Raw genomic sequence first — 24,181 nt, 5'->3', positions numbered from 1 at the left:
AAATGTTTGAAATTTGTTTACATACCTGTTCATGAGCATTTCTCCTTTCCCAGATAATCCATTCACCTGACCATTGTGGCATATCAAGAAGCTGATTAAACAGCATGAGCATTACACAGGTGCACCTTGTGCTGGGGACAATAATAATGTGCAGTTTTGTCACACAACACAATGCCACAGATGTCCACTAGAGCTGTTGTCAGCTAATTTAATGTTAATTTATATACCATAAGCCGCCTCCAAATAAGTTTTGGAGAATTTGGCAGTAGGTCCAACCGGCCTCACAAGCGCAGACCATGTGTAACCATGCCAACCCAGGACCTCAACATCCAGCTTCTTCACCTGCAGGATGGTCTGAGACGAGCCATTCAGACAGCTGATAAAACTGTGGGTTTGAATGCAGAACATGTGTAACCATGCCAACCAGGACCTCAAAATCCGGCTTCTTCACCTGCAGGATGGTCTGAGATGAGCCATTCAGACAGCTGATAAAACTGTGGGTTTGCACAACCAAAGAATTTTTACACAAACTGTCAGAAACCGTCTCAGGGAAGCTCATCTGCTTGCTTGTCATCATCACCATCCTTGACCGGACTTAATTTTGGAGTCGTAACCGACTTCAGTAGACAAATGCTCACCTTTAACGGCCACTGGCACGATGTAGAAGTGTGCTCTTCACGGATGAATTACGGTTTCAACTATACCGGGCAGATGGCAGACAGCGTGTATGGCAATATGATTGCACAGAGATACCGTGACGAGATCCTAAGGTCAATTGTTGTGCCATTCATCTGTTGCTGTCGCCTCATGTTACAGCGTGATAATGCACGGCCCCATGTCACAAGGATCTGTACACAATTCCTGGAAACTGATAATGTCCCAGTTCTTCCATTGCCTGCATACTCACCAAACATGTCACCCATTGAGCATGTTTGGGATGCTCTGGATTGACGTGCACAACACCGTTTTCCAGTTCCCACAAATATCCAGAAACTTCGCACAGCCATTGAAGAGGAGTGGGACAATATTCCACAGTTTACAAGCAACAGCCTGATCAAGAGATGTGTCGCGCGGAGATGTGTCGCGCTGCATAAATCATATGGTGGTCACACCAGATACTGACTGGTTTTCTGATCTTTTTTTTAAGGTATCGGTGACTAACAGATATGTATTCCCAGTCATGTGAAATCCATAAATTAGGGCCTTATGCATTTATTTAATTCACTGATGTCCTTATATAAACTGTAACTCTGTAAAATCTTATAAACTGTTGTATGTTGCATTTATATTTTTGTTCAGTGTAAATATTATTCTCTGCACCTCTGCTAAAGACAGGGTAAAAGATTGAAAGGAATGTGTCTTAAGTACATTTAGTTATTTATATTCTAAACCTTTCCATCAGGCATGCCAGCTAAGATAGACAAGAAAGCTACTCTAACTTAATTTATATAGCTTCTTGGTAGTTAGATTCCCAATCTCCCAACCTCAACTATCTGGGCTAGCTAAAGCCAACATCATAAAATTGCTAGGTGGCTTGTAGCATTATAGAGAAACAACAACTACATTACGTGGTTTTTTTTTTACATGACAAATCTGAGGGGGCAAGTGCCCCTTTGCCCCCTATGGGCATGAAGCCAAGTGAACTAGTTACTGTTAACAATGTTACTACGGAGTTGTAAATTCAGAATAGTTTGTGGGGGGAAAAAGACACACGAGTAGACGATACCAATACGGAGGGGGAGAGTAAAATGATGTAGTTTCTATTGAACTAGAAGTAAAACAGTGTGTAATGAACGGCAAAAAAACACAACATACAGAATATATTAAATATTCTCAATATAAACATGCTTAAGCTGAATTGGAACCAATAATTGTTCCCCCCCGCGTGTGAGAAATGGTTTCGCTGAACGAGGATTTTGTTACAACCTTCTAGCTAGCGAATACGGAGTTTCATGCAGTTGCTCAGTCCCACTGTGGCGGCAGCAGTGCGCATGAGGACCCACATACTTTGCAGGTCCTTTGTTGCGGAAATCGAAGATGACTTAACCTCGACAGACTCTCAGCTGGCCAGGTAGTAAGGCATTAATCCCGGTATCATCTTTACATATGACATTGTATGTTCATCCTCTTTTGGGTGTCTTTGTTGCCCAAAATTGTTTATTGATTGCTGAAGTTTGCTTGAGATGTTTCCCGTTGCTAACTAACATGCAATAAGTTCAAAGAAGCATACAATATTGTTCTTTGGCTAACCTATGGCTAGAGAAAGTCAAATATTGTCTAGAAACTTGGAAGTGTTGCCTGCTTGTTATCCATGCTTTCATAATAGCAAGTGTTTGGGAAATTATGATTATCGTGTTCTATTTCTATTAAAATGGGCAACTGCACAATGTCATTGAGGAACAAGGCAAATACCGTGTTGCGATTCTGTGCAAATTAACTTGCTTGCTTTCTAGCTGCCTGATGCGCATGACTCCACAGTAGTAGAACAGCGCGTTGTCGTATAGGAAAATAGAGAGGAGTTGATTGATAGATCATTTGCTTTGTGCGCAGTGGTTGGGCCACTGGGACAAAAGCCTTACTGTATTCAAGGCTCCAGCTCTGTAACGCGGTTCGGTTGTCTGTACTTGACTCAACTCAACCCCCCCCCTCGCCCTTTCCAACCCGTACTCACTTTTGTGGAGTACTACTTTTTTCTCTCCCCCTCCTCTCACCTAGCCTAGGCACCCTCACTAGGCTGCCTCTCACCATGCTTGCATACCCTCAGATATACAGAGGGTGAATTGTAGAGCTGGATATGCTATTATTATGGTTGTGCAGGCACATTGAGGTTTGGGCAATTCCACAGTAACAGAGTGATGCCAAGACTCACTTTTTCACTTTAAAATGTATGCGAAGTAAAAACCATTGATTGCTAAGTTTTACAAACCATTCACCTATACTGAGTGTACAAAACATTATGAATATTCCCGAGTGGTGCAGCGGTCTGAGGCACTGCATCTCAGTGCAAGAGGCGTCACTACAGTCCCTAGTTCGAATCAAGGCTGTATCACATCCGGCCGTGATTGGGAGTCGGATGGGGCAGCGCGAAATTGGCCCAGCGTCGTCAGAGTTTTGGCCAGGGGTAGGTCTTCATTGTAAATAAGAATTTGCTCTTAACTGATTTTCCTAGTTAAATAAAGGTTCAATTAAAAAAATAATAATAATATTTGCTCTTTCCATGACATAGACTGACCAGGTGAATCCAAGTGAAAGCTATTATCCCTTATTGATGTAAATTGTTAAATCCACTTCAATCAGTGTAGATGAAGGGGAGGAGACAAGTTAAAGAAGGATTTTTAAGCCTTGAGACAATTGAGACATGGATTATGTGTGCTCCATTCAGAGGGTGAATGGGCAAGACAAGATATTTAAGTGCCTTTGAACAGGGTACGATAGTAGGTGCCAGGCACACTGGTTTGTGTCAAGAACTGCAACACTGCTGTTTTTTTTCATTCTCAACAGTTTCCTGTTTGTATCAAGAATGGTCCACCACCCAAAGGACATCCATCCAACTTGATACAACTGCTGTGAGGTTTGGAGTCAACATGGGCCAGCATCCATGTGGAATGCTTTCGACACCTTGTAGAGTCCATTCTCTGAGGAATTTAGGCTTTTCTGAGCGCAAAAGACGCGTGTGTGTGTGTGTGAGGGGTGTAACTCAATATTAGGAAGGTGCTCTTAATGTTTTGTACACTCAGTGTATATGCAGAAGTCCACTTTTAAAAATTGCCACTGAACATTTTACAAAAACACATTTACTTGAAGAACAGTGCAGATGCAAATTTGGTAACAGAATGACAGTAATATCTTCCTCATTTTTCTATGACCACGTTTTCCGGAAAACTGAAATATCTACTTTGAAGATCCAAAGATGTCTGAGAAAGAATGGGGTATCAGCTATGATATGACATCTTGAGTTTGAAACCAAACTATTTTGGTTATTTAACTACAGTAAGTGAAGTGGATCAACAGAATGACCGTAACAGAATAACATCATGGGTCCTTGATCTGTAATGTACAGAAATGCATAATTATCAATGTCAATATCTTCATGGCGAAGTATCCTGAATAAATACACAAAGATAGAAAAATGTAATATCTTCCTATACATGTTTGGGTATTATGCTACACACTGGCTATAATTCTAATGAGCCACTCCCCCCAAACAAGAGCAAATGTGGTTGGCCCAGACAGGACCAAATCTGTACCAATAATAAACATCTCTGTTTTACAAGTTTGGACATCACAGCCAATCCAGCAAATGTGGAGGAGGAGTTAAGATGGAGTGTCTTGTTAACGTCCAAAAGCGGAAGTCGCATAACAGGCTCTCTTTCCATTTCCCCTTGTTTGTGACCCCGCAGAGGGTGGTACAGTAGAGCACAGTAGAGTACAGTAAAGAAAATAAAGTAGAGTATAGAGGATTGAAACTGAATGAGCACACCATTCAGACCAACTTTGTCCGAGTTGCATTTAAAGTGAGAAGAGATAAAGTAGAGTACAGTCTATTAGAGTATATTACATCACTCGTGTGTGTGTGTGTGTGTGTGTGTGTGCTTTACTGTACTGAACTCTACTGTTATTCATTTTACTGTACTGTGCTCTACTGAAACTTTGGTTTGTGACTAAAATTACTTTCAATTGCAGTCATTCTGTTACAGATTTTATGGTCACTCTGTTACCAATTTGTGATGCGTTGTAATCACTTAATAATCCATAAACAACATTATTGTCAGTAAAAACTAACTAAATGGTAGGTCTACCTTTATTTATTACTTCTGTGAACCTTCATAATCCTCCACTCTTCATGAGTGAGATAAAATATGTTGGTTTTTGGTAACACTGACAAGACACTAGGCAGTATTTCTTAAACTTACAGAAGGCATATAGTTTTTGCTAAACTATGTTGATTTTAGTTGGCAGGGGTCTTCACTTCATCATTATTGTGTTTTGATGTATCTCTAATACCTTTTAAGACTTTTAGACTTCTAGTAGATTTTTAAGACCCCTTTTCCATCTGTGTGACCAGAAATCAAAGCCTTTGCTTATTCCTCAGTGTTAGGATGGAAAATCATTGACAAATGTATCTATGCCTTCATTTCCCAGAAATGTAGACTTTTAGCTTCCATTTCACACCTAATTTCCACTTTCATGTCATCCTTTGTGCCTGTAACCCTTGTCTGTTTTCAGGAACTGTAAGTCGAGGGTAATGTGGCTTTATTATAACATTTTATTGACACACTCCTCCGCACGGCGATCTGAGAAGAGATTGATAGTCGTTTGTGGTGTTCCATGAGTTATCGCACACACACACACACACTGGGCAAGACACCACACTCAACAGTATATTTCAGTCTTCTCGTTTGTGGTTTAGCAGAGGATGGGTGCAGCGGGTATATCTTGATATGAGTCACTTTGTTCTTTGTTTTTGTTGCTGAATGGAATGCAACCCCTAGACTTTTCAGAAAACTCTTCAAATGCAACCTGAACAAAGTTGGTCTGAATGGTGTGCTCATTCAATTTCATGAGTTCAGACAATCAAACTTCTCCTCTACTCTCTAAACAAAATAATCAAAGTGTTGCTGTATTGTTAGATTGCATTGTTTTTGGAGTCTTATTTTGTATCATGGTTGGAGTGTGTAATGTAATTGGGGGGGGGGGGGGGGGGGGGGGCTACAGAATGTTTGAGAACACTGAATTAAAGTACAACTGACAATGGTACCCTTTGAATATTGGTTTGTCAGGGTCGTTTCCTTTGGGACTAGGGAAGTTATTGTTAAAAGAGTATTTGTTTTTCCCTTCTGGTTATGTTGAGGGAGAGATGGTGGATATTTGCAGACATCAGGCACTAAAGGCAGGAAAAAGTTTTTGTATCAGGATGGCCTGAAATTCCATAGAATACTTACAGTGTAACTGTGTATCTGTTCTCACCTCACCTGCTCTCTCTAGGTTTACGTGGTGGTTATTGGCAAAAAAATACTGGTTTTAGTGAATGCCCCATGTTCATAGTTGACCTTTCCCCTTCTTACGTGCAGCCAGGAGGGAATTTACTCGTTCACTTGAAAACTAATCTCAGTTCAACTGGCAAACTAGGTGCAAAGTCAGGCTTAGATTGACTCAGATGCCCAGCTCTAGTATCTAAATGCAAAGGGGATGTTGATATGGGTAGGCCACCAGCCCTGTGTGTGTCTGAGACAGTCTAGGGGCTGTTTGTTCAGGACAACAGTTTATTATGTGTTGGTTCATACTTCTTAGCTATGGTGGTACACACAGTTATGATAACTAAGCTTTGACTTGCTTGTGATAGCCAAAGAAAGCTGTGATACTCAGCATTGTTTAGTTTCACAATGCTTGAAGATCATATCTTCTTTGCTGGACATTTATAATGTTTCTGCTTTTCTAATAACACATTTCTGTGTTCTATTCATGTGCTTTTCTAGTAACAGTTTTCTATGCTCATGCAAGTGACTGACTGATTGAATCCTCACTATCAGTAGCCGCAATTTGGCAGTACGCCTAGACTTTTGTTTTGAGAACGAAAGATATCTCAGTTTGAAGGTCTCAGCTTAGAGAGAAGAAGCCTCGTGAGGTGTTGGTCTGTCACGTGTTATGAACCAGTATTGGTCGGTCACATGAATTAAACAAAATGGTAATGATGAATTCATTATGCTAAATCATGCAAATATAACTTCTCTATGTATAGCCGTACATAAGACAACTGCTGTACCTGTGTAAGAATTTCCACAACACTTCCTCAAACCTTTCCAGACAATCTGTTGTTATCAAACAACTATGCTGTGTCTAATTTAGTTGTATGCACTTTCAGGGTAAAGTACAACTTGATTTGTTTACACTCTTGCAGAGTAGGCCTCATTTAAGGAATCTCTGTCTATGTTTCTGTCATGAAGCATGCACATGTGTAGATAAGTCAACCTGTGCCCTGTACCTGCCCCTTTGCCCTTTTGGGTGGTGGTATATACAGTGGGGCAAAAAAGTATTTAGTCAGCCACCAATTGTGCAAGTTCTCCCACTTAAAAAGAGAGAGGCCTGTAATTTTCATCATAGGTACACTTCAACTATGACAGACAAAATGAGGGGGGGAAATCCAGAAATGAATTTTTAATGAATTTATTTGCAAATTATGGTGGAAAATAAGTATTTGGTCAATAACAAAAGTTTATCTCAATACTTTGTTATATACCCTTTGTTGGCAATGACAGAGGTCAAACGTTTTCTGTAAGTCTTCACAAGGTTTTCACACACTGTTGCTGGTATTTTGGCCCATTCCTCCATGCAGATCTCCTCTAGAGCAATGATGTTTTGGGGCTGTTGCTGGGCAACACGGACTTTCAACTCCCTCCAAAGATTTTCTATGGGGTTGAGATCTGGAGACTGGCTGGGCCACTCCAGGACCTTGAAATGCTTCTTACGAAGCCACTCCTTCGTTGCCCGGGCGGTGTGTTTGGGATCATTGTCATGCTGAAAGACCCAGCCACGTTTCATCTTCAATGCCCTTGCTGATGGAAGGAGGTTTTCACACAAAATCTCACGATACATGGCCCTATTCATTCTTTCCTTTACACGGATCAGTCGTCTTGGTCCCTTTGCAGAAAAGAGCCCCAAAGCATGATGTTTCCACCCCCATGCTTCACAGTAGGTATGGTGTTCTTTGGATGCAACTCAGCATTCTTTGTCCTCCAAACACGACGAGTTGAGTTTTTACCAAAAAGTTATATTTTGGTTTCATCTGACCATATGACATTCTCCCAATCTTCTTCTGGATCATCCAAATGCTCTCTAGCAAACTTCAGATGGGCCTGGACATGTACTGGCTTAAACAGGGGGACACGTCTGGCACTGCAGTATTTGAGTCCCTGGCGGCGTAGTGTGTTACTGATGGTAGGCTTTGTTACTTTGGTCCCAGCTCTCTGCAGGTCATTCACTAGGTCCCCCCGTGTGGTTCTGGAATTTTTGCTCACCGTTCTTGGGATCATTATGACCCCAAGGGGGGAGATCTTGCGTGGAGCCCCAGATCGAGGGAGATTATCAGTGGTCTTGTATGTCTTCTATTTCCTAATCATTGCTCCCACAGTTGATTTCTTCAAACCAAGCTGCTTACCTATTGCAGATTCAGTCTTCCCAGCCTGGTGCAGGTCTGCAATTTTGTTTCTGGTGTCCTTTGACAGCTCTTTGGTCTTGGCCATATTGGAGTTTGGAGTGTGACTGTTTGAGGTTGTGGACAGGTGTCTTTTATTCTGATAACAAGTTCAAACAGGTGCCATTAATACAGGTAACGAGTGGAGGACAGAGGAGCCTCTTAAGAAGAAGTTACAGGTCTGTGAGAGCCAGAAATCTTGCTTGTTTGTAGGTGACCAAATATTTTCCACCATAATTTGCAAGTAAATTCATTAAAAGTCCTACAATGTGATTTTCTGGATTTGTTTTCTCTCATTTTGTCTGTCATAGATGAAGTGTACCTATGATGAAAATTACAGGCCTCTCTCATATTTTTAAGTGGGAGAACTTGCACAATTGGTGGCTGACTAAATACTTTTTTTGCCCCACTGTATATACAATGTATATATAATAACATTTTGTTGTTACTGTTCTGAACCTATTGCCTGCAAGTCGTCGTGACATTTCCAAGACGTCGTCAAATTCGCCACCCCATCCGTTGATTGCGCCTGTTGGTCTGTCATGTACAGAGTTCAAACCTTTTTCCCAGTCTGCCCTGTAGGCTACTGAGTTTGCGCACGCCCGGTATCCAAACATGCAAGGCTTGAGATGTGGTCACTGGATAACTGTGTGTAGCTAGCTACCTAATTTAAATATCAACAGTACTCTCACAGCAGCACAACACTTGATAACATATTATTTACATCATTAATATTCAGTCTGGTTGGCTGACAAGTGTGGCAGAAAGACAGAGAGGAGAGGCTGCATCAACAACCCTAGCACCGACCCAACTCCATCCGGCAACAGCAACCCAACTCAGTCGACAACAGCAACACAGGTAGTCTAGACTCTAGCTAATCATTATAACCTAAAATATCCACACAAGCCACTAGCCAGCCAGCCAGCCATATAGAATAATATGAATATTTCTAGTGGTTAGAGTGTTGGGCCATTAACCGAAAGGTTGCTGGATCGAATCCCCAAACTAACAAGGTAAAAATCTACCGTTCTGCCCCTGAACAAGGCAGTTAACCCCCTGATCCCCAGTAGGCCGTCATTGTATATAAGAATTTGTTCTTAACTTGCCAAGCTAAATAAAGGTTAAACAAATAAAAATAGATATTAAGTTATTATTTAAGAGCATTGAAGACTAATCACAATCATAAAAAAAATCTATCATCAATGATCAGTCGATAGCCCACCCTCTTTTCCCAATGCCAATCATGTCTTTAGGTGGCACCGTAACTAGCTTGCTTACAATTTGTCATTAGTCTGTATGAATTTTGAGATGTATTTAATTTTTTTTGCATGAGCACCCTGAAAGGTCTCAGCCCCCTGAAAGGTCTTGTGCATGGCCCTGCAAAGTAGATTTGCATGACAAGCATGATCTCCCAAACTATCCACTGCCGTGTTAAAAAGGGGTGTCCTTGATTCAATTTCTTCTTTTTAGCACAGTAAAACCCGAAAGGCCTATGCTGGAATCTGCATGTGAAACACAGTCAAGTTGAACAGGGTTGTCTCAGATAGCTAGACAGGCGGTAGGCAGACAAGAGGGACTTGTATTGGACATGGGATAGCTGTAGTAATTTATGGAGGTAATTAAACCAAGTAGGTTTTTAAAGGGGATCACTGTGTGTGTTTAAGACGCACACATTTGCAAGACCTTTGTGTGTGAGGCCCTCCATTCTCTGAGTGGGCAGCTGCGTGCCTGTGAGCAAGGCACTGTTCCATTCTCTCCCTCTCTCTGTAACCCTCTCACTCTCTCACTTTATCTCTCTCCACCTCTTTCTTTCTGTGGTTCCTTGGCCTAAGGCATTATGCAAAGCCTCCAAGAAAAAAAGGATTGTTAGCCATGCCTGTCTGTGCCTCTGTGTTGCACACATTTCATATTAACGACAACCTTTTAACTCTATCTGTGTGACCTTCAGTCATAACTGCTCTGCTTCGCCCACCACGTTAAAGTCTATGAGCTGAGTTCAAACAAATAGTAATGTTCACCGGTTCCCCTCTCACTGTCATTTGCGTTCATTTTCAGCAAACACAACAATTGTAAATATTTGTATGAACATAACAAGATTCAACAACTGAAACATAAACTGAACAAGTTCCACAGACATGTGACTAACAGAAATGTAATAATGTCTCCCTGAACAAAGGGGGGGGGTCAAAATAAAAAGTAACAGTCAGTAGCTGGTGTGGCCACCAGCTGCATTAAGTACTGCAGTGCATCTCCTCCTCATGGACTTCACCAGATTTGCCAGTTCTTGCTGTGGGATGTTACCCCACTCTTCCACCAAGGCACCTGCAAGTTCCCAGACATTTCTGGGGGGAATGGCCCTAGCCATCACAACAGGATCCAACAGGTCCCAGAACGAGCAGTATGGCTGGTGGCATTGTCATGCTAGAGGGTCATGTCAAGATGAGCCTGCAGGAAGGGAGTAGGACGCCTTCCCTGTAAGGCACAGCTTTGAGATTTCCTGCAATGACAACAAACTCAGTCCGATGATGCTGTGACACACCACCCCAGACCATGACGGACCCTCTACCTCCAAATCGATCCCGCTCCAGTGTACAGGCCTCGGTGTCACGCTCATTCCTTCGATGATAAATGTGAATCCGACCATCACCCCTTGTGAGACAAAACCCACTACTCGTCAGTGAAGAGCACTTTTTGCCAGTCCTTTCTGGTCCAGCGACGGTGTGTTTATGCCCATAGGTGACGTTGTTGCCTGTGAGGACCTGCCTTACAACAGGCCTACAAGCTCTCAGTCCAGCCTATTGCGGACAGACAGAGCACTGATGGAGGGATTGTGCGTTCTGTGTGTAGCTCGGGCAGTTGTTGTTGCCATCCTGTACCTGTGATGCTTGGATGTACCGATCCTGTGCAGGTGTTACATGTGTGCAACTGCGAGGACGATCAGCGCTACAGGGAGACAGGATGGACAGGTGTCTTAGGCGTCTCATCGTAAGGACATTGCAATTTATTGCCCTGGCCACATCTGCAGTCCTCATGCCTCTTTGCAGCATGCCTAAGGCACGTTCACGCAGAGTCAGTAGAAAGGCCTCTTTAGTGTCCTAAGTTTTCATAACTGACCTTAATTGCCTACCGTCTGTAAGCTGTTAGTGTCTTAACGACCGTTCCACAGGTGCATGTTCATTGAATGTTTATGGTTCATTGAACAAGCATGGGAAACAGTGTTTAAACCCTTTTCACTGAAGATCTGTGAAGTTATTTGGATTTTTAAGAATGTCCTGAAAAAGGGACGTTTCTTTTTTTGCTGAGTTTATGTAATTTACATGATGCATTTGTAAATGTTGCATCTCGAATATCCACAGAGTCTGATGAGAAAAAAGGAGCCATTCTGGCATACACCAGAGCACATCGCCACATCTTTCTGTTTGTGTCTCATCACTAGTTTTAAATGTCTTCTTTGTATTTTCATCATTACCACTGATTGGTGAGAGGCCTTATGTTGAGATGGACAAAGAAAGAAGACTACTGAAGACTGTTGGGTTCAATAAGTCAGGGTTCAATGTAGTTATATTTCCTTGTGGACCGAACCTGAGAGAGATGAATGACGGTGTTTCTGTCTAGACTTTCAATGAAAGCACGTCCCCAAAAAGTGTGTAGGTTGACATCCCATACATTGACTTTGGCTGAAAGAGAACTCCTGTCTGCATGCTATAAAGTTTCCAGTGTTGTTCTTGCACTGCATTCTCCAGGGACGGACTGGGACAAGAATTCTGCACTGGCATTTTGTACACACCGGCCCACATCACTGTGCATGCCACCAACTTGATTTTCATATCGTCATACCGTCCTTCTGTCATTCCGGGATTTATGGTATTACTGGCTTAGTATACAAAGGGATGCCAAAAAATACAAAAACCCATTTGGGCGTCTATTACCAGAATGCTAAAAAAATTGCACAAGTAATACTGAATTTCCTCGGAGGCTGCTAGCTAAATATGCTAATGCAGCTAACCAAAATAAACTAATTGCAAAGACAGGAACTCCAACTCATAAAGTTATACTGTACCAGTCAAAAGTTTGGACACGCCTACTCATTCCAGGGTTTTTCTTTATTTTTGACTATTTTCTACATTGTAAAATAATAGTGACGACATCAACACTATGAAATAACAAACATGGAATTATGTAGTAACCAAAAAAGTGTTAAACACATCAAAATATATTGTAGAGTTTAGATTCTTCAAAGTAGCAACCCTTTGCCTTGATGACAGCTTTGCACACTCTTGGTATTCTCTCAACCAGCTTCACCTGGAATGCTTTTCCAATGGTCTTGAAGGAAAAGCACTTGTTGGTTGCTTTTCCTTCACTCTGTGGTCCAACTCATCCTATACCATCTCAATTGGGTTGAGGTCAGGTAATTGCCTTGGTAACCATGCTGGTTAAGTGTGCCTTGAATTCTAAATAAATCACAGACAGTGTCACCAGCAAGCACCATCACACCTCCTCCTCCATGCTTCACGGTGGGTACCACACATGCAGAGATCACCCGTTCACCTACTCTGCGTCTCACAAAAACACTGCGGGTGGAACCAAACATTTCAAATCAGACCAAAGGACAGATTTCCACCAGTCTCTTTTTATTATTGGTGTCCTTTTAGTACTGAATTCTTTGCCGAAATTCGACCATGAGGCCTGATTCACTCAGTCTCCTCTGAACAGTTGGTATTAAGATGTCTGTTACTTGAACTCTGTGAAGCATTTATTTGGGCTGCAATTTCTGAGGCTGCTAACTCTAATGAACTTATCCTCCTCCTCCGAAGAGGTAACCCTGAGTCTTCTTTTCCTGTGGCGGTCCTCATGGGAGCCAGTTTCATCATAGCACTTGATGGTTTTTGCGACTGCACTTGAAGAAACTTTCAAAGTTCTTGAAATGTTCTGGATTGACTGTCCTTCATATGTTAAAGTAATGATGAACTGTCATTTTTCTTTACTTATTTGAGCTGTTCTTGCCATAATATGGACTTTTACCAAATAGGGCTATCTTCTGTATACCACCACAACCTAGTCACAACACAACTGATTGGCTCAAACACATTAAGAAGGAAAGAAATTCCACAAATTAACTTTTAACATGGCACACCTGTTAATTGAAATGCATTCTAGGTGACTATCTCATGAAGCTGGCTGAGTTATGCCAAGAGTGAGCAAAGCTGTCATCATGACAAAGGATGGCTACTTTGAAGAATCTCAAATATAAAATCTATTTTGATTTGTTTAACACATTTTTGGTTACTGCATGATTCCATATGTGTTTTTTCATAGTTTTGATGTCTTTATTATTCTACAATGTAGAAAATAGTACAAATAAAGAATAACCCTTGCATGAGTAGGTGTGTCCAAACTTTTGACTGTATGAGCTACCAAATGTAATATGGGCAAATGTAATTTTTGGTGAGTTTGGACATTTACAAGTGAATGTGAATGAGAGACATTGTGCAAATGAACAAAGTTTTGATGCAAGCTTGCCTGAAGGAAGAATAGTACTGGCTCTGGAGCAGTATGTGTCAACACTTTGTCTTTGTGGAGTCTGGAGTCGCTAGGGCAACGTGCCTTCCTGCTCTGCTCAGGGAAGATGGGGGAGGAGCAGAACGGAGAGGAGAAAAAACACAAGGAATTTTGTGTTTCAGTTATACTTCTCCACTCGGATGAGAATTCACGAACTGGCACTCTATCAGCAGACAGCTCTCTGATACCTACACAAAGTTGAGACCTTCCTCTCTCCGACAAGGACAAGGGGACAAACGTCCAAATCTGTGTTTTTTTTCCCGCAATTGCATTTTGAAATGTAATCCGATCAGAATGCATTTTTCTGTCAAGAGCATGAGGGGAGAGGAGAGTGGTCCGCTCATCACAGCAGCATGCCCCAGCAAAACAGGCACATGGGCATGGCAGACACTTTCATTACAGGAATCATGAGAATAATGCACTTTACTGTTTGGAAAAATCCATGATCTTTGGGGACTCCCAAGTGGCACAGTGATCTAATGCACCACATATCAATGCTAGTGGTGTCACTACAGACCCTGGTTCGATTCCAGGCTGTATCACAACTGGTTGTGATTGGGAGTCCGATAGGGTGGCACACAATTGGCCCGGCGTCGTTCGGGTTTGGCTGGGGTAGGCCACCGTTGGAAATAAGAATTTGTCTTCGCTGACTTGCCTAGTTAAATAAAGGTAAAGAAATATATATCGCCTGTCGAACTGATAACAAGTCGGAGCAGGACTCTGCTGATGCCATGTTTTGAATGTGAGTTTGCGTGACCTCAGCCTATCAGAAAACCATGCCGGTCCATTTTGGTAGGGTGCCGACCGTTGCCCACTGATCAGCCAAAGGCTCATTATAGATTAGTATAACTGAAAAATGGCTTAATATCATATTTTTTAAAAACAATCTTAGCAGGCCCATGGGCCTGTGTGTGTGTGTGTGTCAATTTCGACCAGCCCACCCAACTAAAAAATGGTTCAGCCCGTGTGGCAACCACCTCTAAATCATACACCCTGAATTCCCTATCGACATCTGAAGTAACCTCATGTTTTGCTTTCTTTTGTTATTCACTATCATAAGACGTCTATAATGAATGGCAAAAGACTCATTCTTCTGTTTATTTTCCACCTTCTCCTTTTCTTATCAACACCGCATATCTCCTGTCGGAGTCATTTAAGGTTCGGTTAGACTTTCTGTTGATTCTGTCAAAAAATGTAATCCCTCAATTATTCACTCCTTAAAAAAGAAATCTAAAGTTTCCGAGTGATGTATGGTGCAAACAACCAAATTCAACGCATTAGGAAGCAGAACTTGTTGTCCATGCTAGTGCTGAAGCAGTGGCCTTCCTGCACTTTACAGTTTTTGCCATTGTATTTCACAGTTTCTCTGCCAATAAGTTTAGCCTCACATAATTGTGAAGATTAATAAGCTAAAGGAAATCATGTTTTTTCCATCCCAGTTGTGTTCATAACGGTAGCTAAATTAGGGTCTGTGTGTTTTGGCAATCTCTTTGCACTACACCTTCATCTTTTACATTATGTGAACATTAAAGCCACGGAAGTTCAAGGCCGACCGCTGTGCCGCAGGTTTTGTTTTGTAGAAAAAAGGATTCCCCCTAGGGGGAAAATGGAAATATTTGTGAAAATAAATAAACATTTTCAACACAGTCATGGTACCAATAATTGCTTCTGTTACACCAGAATAATGTCCTTGAACTGATTATTTTAAAATTGCACACAGAAGACGTTATAAGGATAAGTAGCGAATGGCAGCCTGCAGTACCCCGGTCGGCCTCCAACTTCAGATACTCAATGAGAGGGGGCAGCACTAAGCTAGCCTGCAACGTCTTCTCCTGGTGTAACTCAAACTGTGCATGTTATGTCTACATAAATCTCCCACATGAGAGGCCATCTTAACCGACTTCCTTGGCTTCAAATACGCTATTGAGTCTTCACATAGGAACATCACGTTACCAATGGCTTTGTCCATTCATATATATAGTCATGGGCACAGATATTGACCTGTTTTTTTCCCAACCCTGGATCCACCCACCCACACTCACACACATACACATTAATACATACAAACACACACACACACACACAGCTCTCAAGACAGTTGCCAAGAAAGTAACAGATGGATGTTTGGTCGACTGGGTAAGGCTCACCTTTCTCATGAATGAGTGGATGTCTTGACTCAATGGAATGCCCATAATTGTCCGTCACCCTCCACCCCGACACTCCCCCATTCCCACACCATTCATCGACTATGCTCCCCCGTACGAGACCTGCAGTGTTATCAAATCAAATACACATGGTTAGCAGATGTTAATGCGAGGGTAGCAAAATGCTTATGCTTCCAGTTCTGACAGTGCAGTAATATCTAACAATTCCCCAACAACTACCTAATACACACAAATCTAAAGGGGTGAATGAGAATATGTAAATGTAAATATATGTATGAGCGGCAGAGGCAAGGTGCAATAGATGGTATAAAATACAGTATATACATATGATATGAGTAATGTAAAATATGTAAACATTATATAAAGTGGCGTTGTTTAAATTGACTAGTGATCCATTTATTAAAGTGGCCAGCAATTGGGGCTCAATGTAGGCAGCAGCCTCTGAGTTAGTGATTGATGTTTAGCAGTCTGATGGCCTTGAGATAGAAGCTGTTTGTCAATCTCTCGGTCCCAGCTTTGATTCACCTGTGCTGACCTCGCCTTCTGGATGGTAAGCGGTGTGAACAGGCGGTGGTTGCTGTCCTTGATGAGCTTTTTGGCCTTCCTGTGACATCGGGTGCTGTAGATGTACTAGAGGGCTGGTAGTTTGCCCCCAGTTATGCGTTGTGCAGACCACACTACCCTGTAACGAGCTTGGAGGGGACAGCTACCCAAGACATGCAATATGGGATTGGAAGTGACTGTCTGTAGAACATCACCTATTTACACACCATACTGTAGGAGTGGTCCCCTTCCTTAGCCTTTATGGATTCCTGTGAGGTGGATTAATCATGATAGTCTGCTCTGGAAGCTCTCATGTAACGAATCCCTGGTGGATAAGGGCCTGATTTTATGTACATAGAGCAGCCTGTCCGGGGTAATGGGAGAAACCATATACTGAGGGAGGGGGGTGAGGGGGTGAGAGAGGAGGTAATTAGTAGGATACCTGATGTGTGGAGAGCCCTGGCTGGCATGCAATGGTTTTTCCAGAGGCCAAGGGGGCCCTGGCCTAATCCTTCTTAATAACAGTCTCCAACCCCTGGACCAACCCAGTTCAGTTTTGTGCTACAGATTAGGAAGAAGTGGTCCTAAATCATCTTTGAAGAGCGTATAATCATTACTGCTCATTAGGGCAGGCACAATTACCATATAACCGTGTAACCAACATTTTTTAGTTTTTATTTCACCTTTATTTAACTAGGTAGGCCAGTTGAGAACAAGTTCTCATTTACAACAAGGATGATAAAATAACCGTAACATTTTATTTTGTGGGGGTGGAACAAACAGCTGACTGAAACGACCGGGCATTCATGTGGTTGAGTGATTAAGAAATCATGGGCCCCTGGGCCCAGGGGCGTCAGTCCCGGTAAGCCCCTGCATTAATCCGGCCCTGTATGTCGCTAGCTTTAAAATGGCAACAAAGCAGCGGTATTGTAATCGACACACACACAGACCTCTGGTGTGTACGTGTGTGTTTGCCTACGTGTGTGTATGTTTGTTTGACATGTCAGCGCCCTGGAAACCTTTCTCAAGAAAGGTGTGTCTTCTCTGTTTTGTTTTTCTGTTTGTCACAGGACTGGGTTGTCATGGTCACTGCTCTTCTTTCAGAGAAAAATAAATGAATGGACTTTAAAACTGCTCATAGAGATAAAGACAGTTTTTATTTGTGTAGAAGCTCATGGTCACTGTTGTTAAAGAAATGTAATTTAGAATTGACTAGGAAGGCCAAAATCAACCGCAGTTATTGCACATCAAATCAGATGTTGTCAAGTAAAAAGCTGAATGAATGAGAGCTGCTTTGTGTATGTTCTCACCAGGCTCCTGTTGCATGATGGGGTGGTGTTTGGGACAAAGTGTCTAGCTAATGGCTGCTGGGCTGATGGTCGGAGGGTGGCTTTGTATGCAGTGACCTCTCCAGACCCGTTTTACGACCTCATCCTCAACACAAGAAAGGGCTGACCCAGCATTAACTCTTCATGCCCACACAGACACTACTTGAGACTTTCACAAGAGAATGGTAGCTCTCCTTCTCTCCCAGTGGGCCTGAAAACTCCACCTGATGAGGAAGAATCATTTTTGTAACACCTTTTAAGCAACTATAACATAGTATAGTCAATAGTGTGTCTTTTGTCATTAAATCTCCCAACATACTTTATATATATATGAGAGAGAGAGAGAGAATTTTAAAACACAATACAACCACACATGTGGATAATGCATTTCCAATCATCGAGGATGACACAAAAAAGTTAGGAAACTTGTTTCCATTGTGGTCCTCTTAAATGGTAAAACAAAAAAGGTTAATCTTCAACATAGTAGGCCTAGGCTCCACAGTAGACCTAGCCTACTAGCCATACTTTGGTTGCACATATAACACAAAACAGGATAACAGGATAGCATTGTCATAGCCCAGGGGTACTCAACTCTTACCCTATGACAGGGTTCCCAACTGGCGACCCACGGATGATTTTATTTGGCCCACAAAGTAATGAGCAAAAAAAATATATACATATAGATTTTAATTTTAAAATTGTTGGACATAAAAGACTGTAAAAACACCATCAAATCAGCTCCAACAGATTTTAATTTGGAAATCTGTTTCCACGCACAATAGAGAGATATGTGATCGTATGTGGATGTAAGCAAGGTTTGAAATTATGATGTTTTAGTCAAATATTATATCTGTTTGGGCTTTTGGCGGTCAATTTACTGTATACAAATGATTTGTAATTATATTCCGGCCCCCTGCCCATCCGCTCAAGAAGAAAATCGTCCCATGGCTGAATCTAGTTGATGATCCCTGCCTTTCGAGGTCCGGAGCCAGCTGGTTTTCTGTTTTACCTGATAATTAATTGCACACACCTGTCTAAATCCCTGATTGAAAAAATGCAGTGGAACTGGCTTTGAGGTCCATTACATAGATCTATTTGTTCTTTTTCTTTGACTCACCCTCTCATCAACCCCAAGTTCATTGATGCAATGTGTTTGTTTATTTAAACATAACTGATCAAAGCTGTGACACTAGATGCGCTCCTCACAAATTTACCGTAACCACATCCAATCAGTGATGGACCTATACACTGTGCCACAGAACCTTACAGTGCCCCATATTGTCCCCCCAGGTGCCCATTCATGTGCCTGTGCAGAATCAGCCTGGGCATGGTGCCATTACCAGTACTGCCCTTTCAAATCCTTCTCAGTAATCGACCATTGAGAGCCAAGGGGCCTGTGCCCAGACCCAACTTCTATAATGAAGAAAAATCTGGTTAGAATTACTGTTAGGTACAGTACATCCTCTATGGAATTGGATCATATTTAGCTTTTTTTCCTTTCGGGATATACAAATATAATTATTATTGACATTTAATAGGATCCCTTTTTGGGCCTAAACTTGAATTGGAGCCAAAGAGTCTGCCATCTGCTGCAGTATAATTTACTCAGATATTAAACATGATTTAACAAGCACGGAACCATGGTTAAAATGTTACACGAGGCAACCTTAAGTTGAAGATGTACCACAGAAATGTGCCAATGTAGAACTACTAGGGTTTTTGAGATTCCTCAAGTTTATTAAGCGAATAAAGGAGAAGGGGGTAGCTGGTGCCTAATATGGCGATCGGAGTGTGGGCGAGTGGGTATGTCAAAAGGAAAGTAGTGGGTGTGTGGAAAGGAGTGGGTGTGTCGAAAGCACTTTGCTATATGTTCGAACGGTTTGATTAAGCTGGGTTTTTTTGTTCCTTACCATGCACCTACTGTATATTGAGCTACCATACCGTAGGTTGCTAACCTACTTGAAATAGGTAGGCGGCAGGTAGCCTAGCGGTTAAAAGCTTTGGGCCGGTCGCTCTGGATAAGAGCGTCAACTAAATTACTAAAGTGTAAATAAAATAATGGGAGAAACTAAATTGTCAAGTTAATTACCGTCGGCGACATGACCATGATACAGCAGCCCATGAGTAGGAAGCACCTCAGGTTGGCAGGCAAGTCAATACAGCACTGGTCGTCTTCTAATTGACTCGTCGTGCAGCCCAATATAACCATATAACCACTCCTTTCAACACACCCACTCGCCCATATTCCGGTCACCATATTGGGCTATAGCTACCCATACTTGAAATAAAAGGTGAGCATTGACCAGTAGGCCCAATGTGGCCAACATAAGTCCTCCTAAGTCCCAAGGTGTCCTAGTTCTGCATCATGTGGAATTGGATCACATGGCTCCAGAAGGTAATTCTCATTGTGTTTTCCCTCTCCCATGACCCCTTGTTGAAACCTAGGCTACACACATGCCCCCTCTAGACTCATAAGGCCCAGTCCTATTCTGCCACCCCCTCTAGCCTCACCAGCCCAGTCCTGCTCTGCTGCCCCCTCTAGCCACACGAGGCTCAGTCCTGCTCTGCCACCCTCCCTAGCCTCACAAGGCCCTGTCCTGCTCCGCTACCCCCTCTAGCCTCACGAGGCCCAGTCCTGTTCCACCACCCCCACTAGCCTCACGAGGCCCAGTCTTTCTCCGCCACTCCCTCTAGCCTCACGAGGCCAAGTCCTGCTCCGCCACCCCCTCTAGCCTCACGAGGCCCAGTCCTGCTTCGCCATCCCCTCTACACTCACGAGGCCCAGTCCTGTTCCACCACCCCCACTAGCCTCACGAGGCCCAGTCTTGCTCCGCCACCCCCTCTAAACTCACGAGGCCCAGTCCTGCTTCGCCATCCCCTCTACACTCACGAGACCCAGTCCTGCTTCACCGCCCCCTCTAACATCAAGAGGCCCAATACTACTCCTCTGACTCCCAGGGATACATGGAGATAATGGAAGTCATATGCCGGCAGTGGGCCTGCATGGGCTGGGCTGGCCCACATTAAACATTAGGAGGCTACATGCAGTCATTGAGCCAGAGAGGAGAGCAGAGCCATTGGTCTCTTTGGCCCTTGACAGCCTCTGGGACCCGTGAAGCCCTCCTTATGTCACCTCCTTTGTTACCCCACAGTTGGCAAGCACATTACCCCTTTCTTTGTCATGTAGTGTATCAATGCAATCTCACCGTCCAGTACTTTCTATCCTCTCCAACTGGCCCCATCATTTTTAAAATCATCAACCCTTTACATTTTCTCTCTACCATATCTTATGGATAACCCAGAGTGGTCATGGGGTTAGCTGAGGAGTTCTGAAGGCTGTGGTAGCTGTGTCTGTTGGCCCACAGTAGAATCTGAAAGTAGACAGTAGGCTGTTGATTGGAGGAACAGGCCTGGCCCTCTCTAATCAGCTGTTTTACAGCGTGTGGTCGGGACAACCCCAAGGTCACTGCAGTGATTGCTATTCCTGATATAGCCAAGCTCTGTCTGTCTGGGTGATTCAACTATACTGTTTTGGATTAGCTCCCTAGTGTTGTGAGTAAACATTTTGTAGAGGAGGACTCAGTACATACTACAGAGTGAGCCTGTGGTGTGCTCTGTATGTGGTGTCCAAGCCCAGTGTGCTGTATGTGTTTAGGCCCATCTCTATCAGTGCCCTGCTGCCTGCCAAACAGACACACATTATGAGCAATCCTGCTGTCCTCCTTGCCCTGCGCCTGGGGACACATTGTTGTGGTTTGATAGAAAAGGGTCATCCTTGGCGTGCTCAACACACGTGTGCCCACGTCAAATCAAAATCAAGTCAAACTTTATTTGTCACATGCGCCGAATACAAGTGTAAACCTTACCGTAAACCTTACTTACTTAAGCCCCTAACCAACAGTGATGTTCAAGAAGAGTTAAGAAAATATTTACCAAATAAACTAAAGTAAAAAATAAAATAAAAAATAATAAAAAGTAACACAATAACATAACAATAACGAGGCTATACAGGGTGTACTGGTACCGAGTTAGTGTGCGGGGGTACAGGTTAGTTGAGGTAATTTGTACATGTAGGTAGGGATGGATTGACTATGCATAGATAATAAACAACGAGTAGCAGCAGTGTACAAAACAAATGGGGGGGACAGTCTATGACATGGGTGATTTTTCTTTGGCAATTTTATGGGCTTTCCTCTGACACAGCCAAGATAGCAGGAAGCTTTGCCCGAGTGATGTACTGGGCCGTACGCACTACCCTCTGTAGAGCCTTACGGTCAGATGCCGAGCAGTTGCCATATCAGGTGGTGATGCAACTGGTCAGGATGCTCTCAATGGTGCAGCTGAATAACTTTTTGAGGATCTGGGGACTCATGCCAAATCTGTTCATTGTCCTGAGGGGGAAAAGGTTTTGTCGTGCCCTCTTCACGACTGTCTTGGTGTGTTTGGACGATGATAGTTTGTTGGTGATGTGGACACCAAGGAACTTGAAACTCTCAACCCGCTCCACTACAGCCCTGGTGATGTTAATGGGGGCCTGTTCAGCCGCCTTCTCCTGTAGTCCACGATCAGCTCCTTTGTCTTGCTCACATTAAGGGAGAGGTTGTTGTTCTGGCACCATACTGCCAGTTCTCTGACCTCCTCCCTATAGGCTGTCTCATCATTGTTGGTGATCAGGCCTACCACTGTCGCCAGCAAACTTAATCACATTAAGGGAGAGGTTGTTGTTCTGGCACCATACTGCCAGTTCTCTGACCTCCTCCCTATAGGCTGTCTCATCATTGTTGGTGATCAGGCCTACCACTGTCGCCAGCAAACTTAATGATGGTGTTAGAGTCATGTTTGGTCACGCAGTCGTGGGTGAACAGGGAGTATAGGAGGGGACCAAGTACACACCCCTGAGGGGCCCCAGTGTTCAGGATCAGCGTGACAGACGTGTTGTTGCCTACCCTTACCACCTAGGGGCGGCCCGTCAGGAAGTCCAGGATCCAGTTGCAGAGGGAGGTGTTTAGTCCCAGGGTCCTTAGCTTAGTGATGAGCTTTGTGGGCAATATGGTGTTGAACGCTGACCTATAGTCAATGAACAGCATTCTCACATAGGTGTTCCTTTTGTCCAGGTGAAAAAGGGCAGTAATGCTGTGCGATTGAGATTGCATCATCTGTGGAACTGTTGGGGCGGTATGCGAATTGGAGTGGGTCTAGGGTATCCAGGAGGATACTGTTGATGTAAACCTTGACCAGCTTTAAAAAGCACTTCATGGCTACCAACGTGAGTGCTATGGGACGGTAATAATTTAGGTAGGTTACCTTCCCTTCCTTGGGCACAGGAACTATGGTGGTCTTCTTAAAACATGTAGGCATTACAGACTCGGTTAGGGAGAGGTTGAAAATGTCAGTGAAGACACTTGCCAGTTGGTCTGCGCATGCTTTGAGTACACATCCTGGTAATCCATCTGGCCCCGAGGCTTTGTGAATGTTGACCTGTTTAAAGGTCTTGCTCACATCGGCTACCGAGAGCGTTATCACACAGTCTTGTGCATGCTTCGGTGTTGTTTGCGTCGAAGCGAGCATAAAAGGCATTTAGCTCGTCTGGTAGGCTCGCTTCTAGAGGTCGACCGATTATGATTTTTCAACACCGATACAGAATATTGGCGGACCAAAAAAAGCAGATACCGATTAATCGGACAATCTATATATATATGTATATATATATGTATATGTATATATATATATATGTATATATATATGTAATAATGATAATTACAACAATACTGAATGAACAAGGAACACTTTTATTTTAACTTAATATAATACATCAATAAAATACATTTAGTCTCAAATAAATAATGAAACATGTTCAATTTGGTTTAAATAATGCCAAAACAAAGTGTTGCAAAACACAATACTCCATAATGACAAAGTGAAAACAGGTTTTCAGACAATTTTGCAAATGTATAAAAATGTCACAAAACCCTAAACACACAGCCAAGACAACGCAGGAGTGGCTTCGGGACAAGTCTCTGAATGTCCTTGAGTGGCCCAGCCAGAGCCCGGACTTGAACCCAATCAAACATCTCTGGAGAGACCTGAAAACATTTTTTATAAAAACATTTATTTAACCTTTATTTAACTAGGCAAGTCAATTAAAAACAAATTGTTATTGACATTTGCAAAAAGTTCTAAAAACCGTTTTTTGCTTTGTCATTATGGGGTATTGTTTGTAGATTGATGGGGGGGATAATTGAATACATTTTAGAATAAGTCAGTAACATAACAAAATGTGGAAAAAGTCAAGGGGTCTGAATACTTTCCGAATGCACTGTATACAGTTGAAGTCGGAAGTTTACATACATTTACATTACATTTACATTTAAGTCATTTAGCAGACGCTCTTATCC

The 24,181-nt window shown here is 42.8% G+C and overlaps 1 protein-coding gene across 2 annotated transcripts in view; it reads left to right on the top strand.

The window, feature by feature from the left end:
• Nucleotides 1–1,949: 1,949 nt before the first annotated feature.
• Nucleotides 1,950–24,181, top strand: part of LOC135512306 (protein FAM53B-like) — a 48,376-nt gene continuing 26,144 nt past the window's right edge. Inside the window, exon 1 of one of the 2 annotated variants that reach the window (XM_064934206.1) lies at nt 1,950–2,071. The gene's annotated coding sequence lies outside the window, so the exon portion shown is untranslated. Of the gene's footprint in view, nt 2,072–3,890; nt 3,991–24,181 lie in introns of those variants that run through there. The other variant, XM_064934207.1, reaches the window with a different exon arrangement.

This window comes from Oncorhynchus masou, chromosome 24, assembly GCF_036934945.1.
Source record: "Oncorhynchus masou masou isolate Uvic2021 chromosome 24, UVic_Omas_1.1, whole genome shotgun sequence".
Taxonomy (NCBI): domain Eukaryota; kingdom Metazoa; phylum Chordata; class Actinopteri; order Salmoniformes; family Salmonidae; genus Oncorhynchus; species Oncorhynchus masou.
This window is presented reverse-complemented; position numbering and strand designations above follow the sequence as displayed.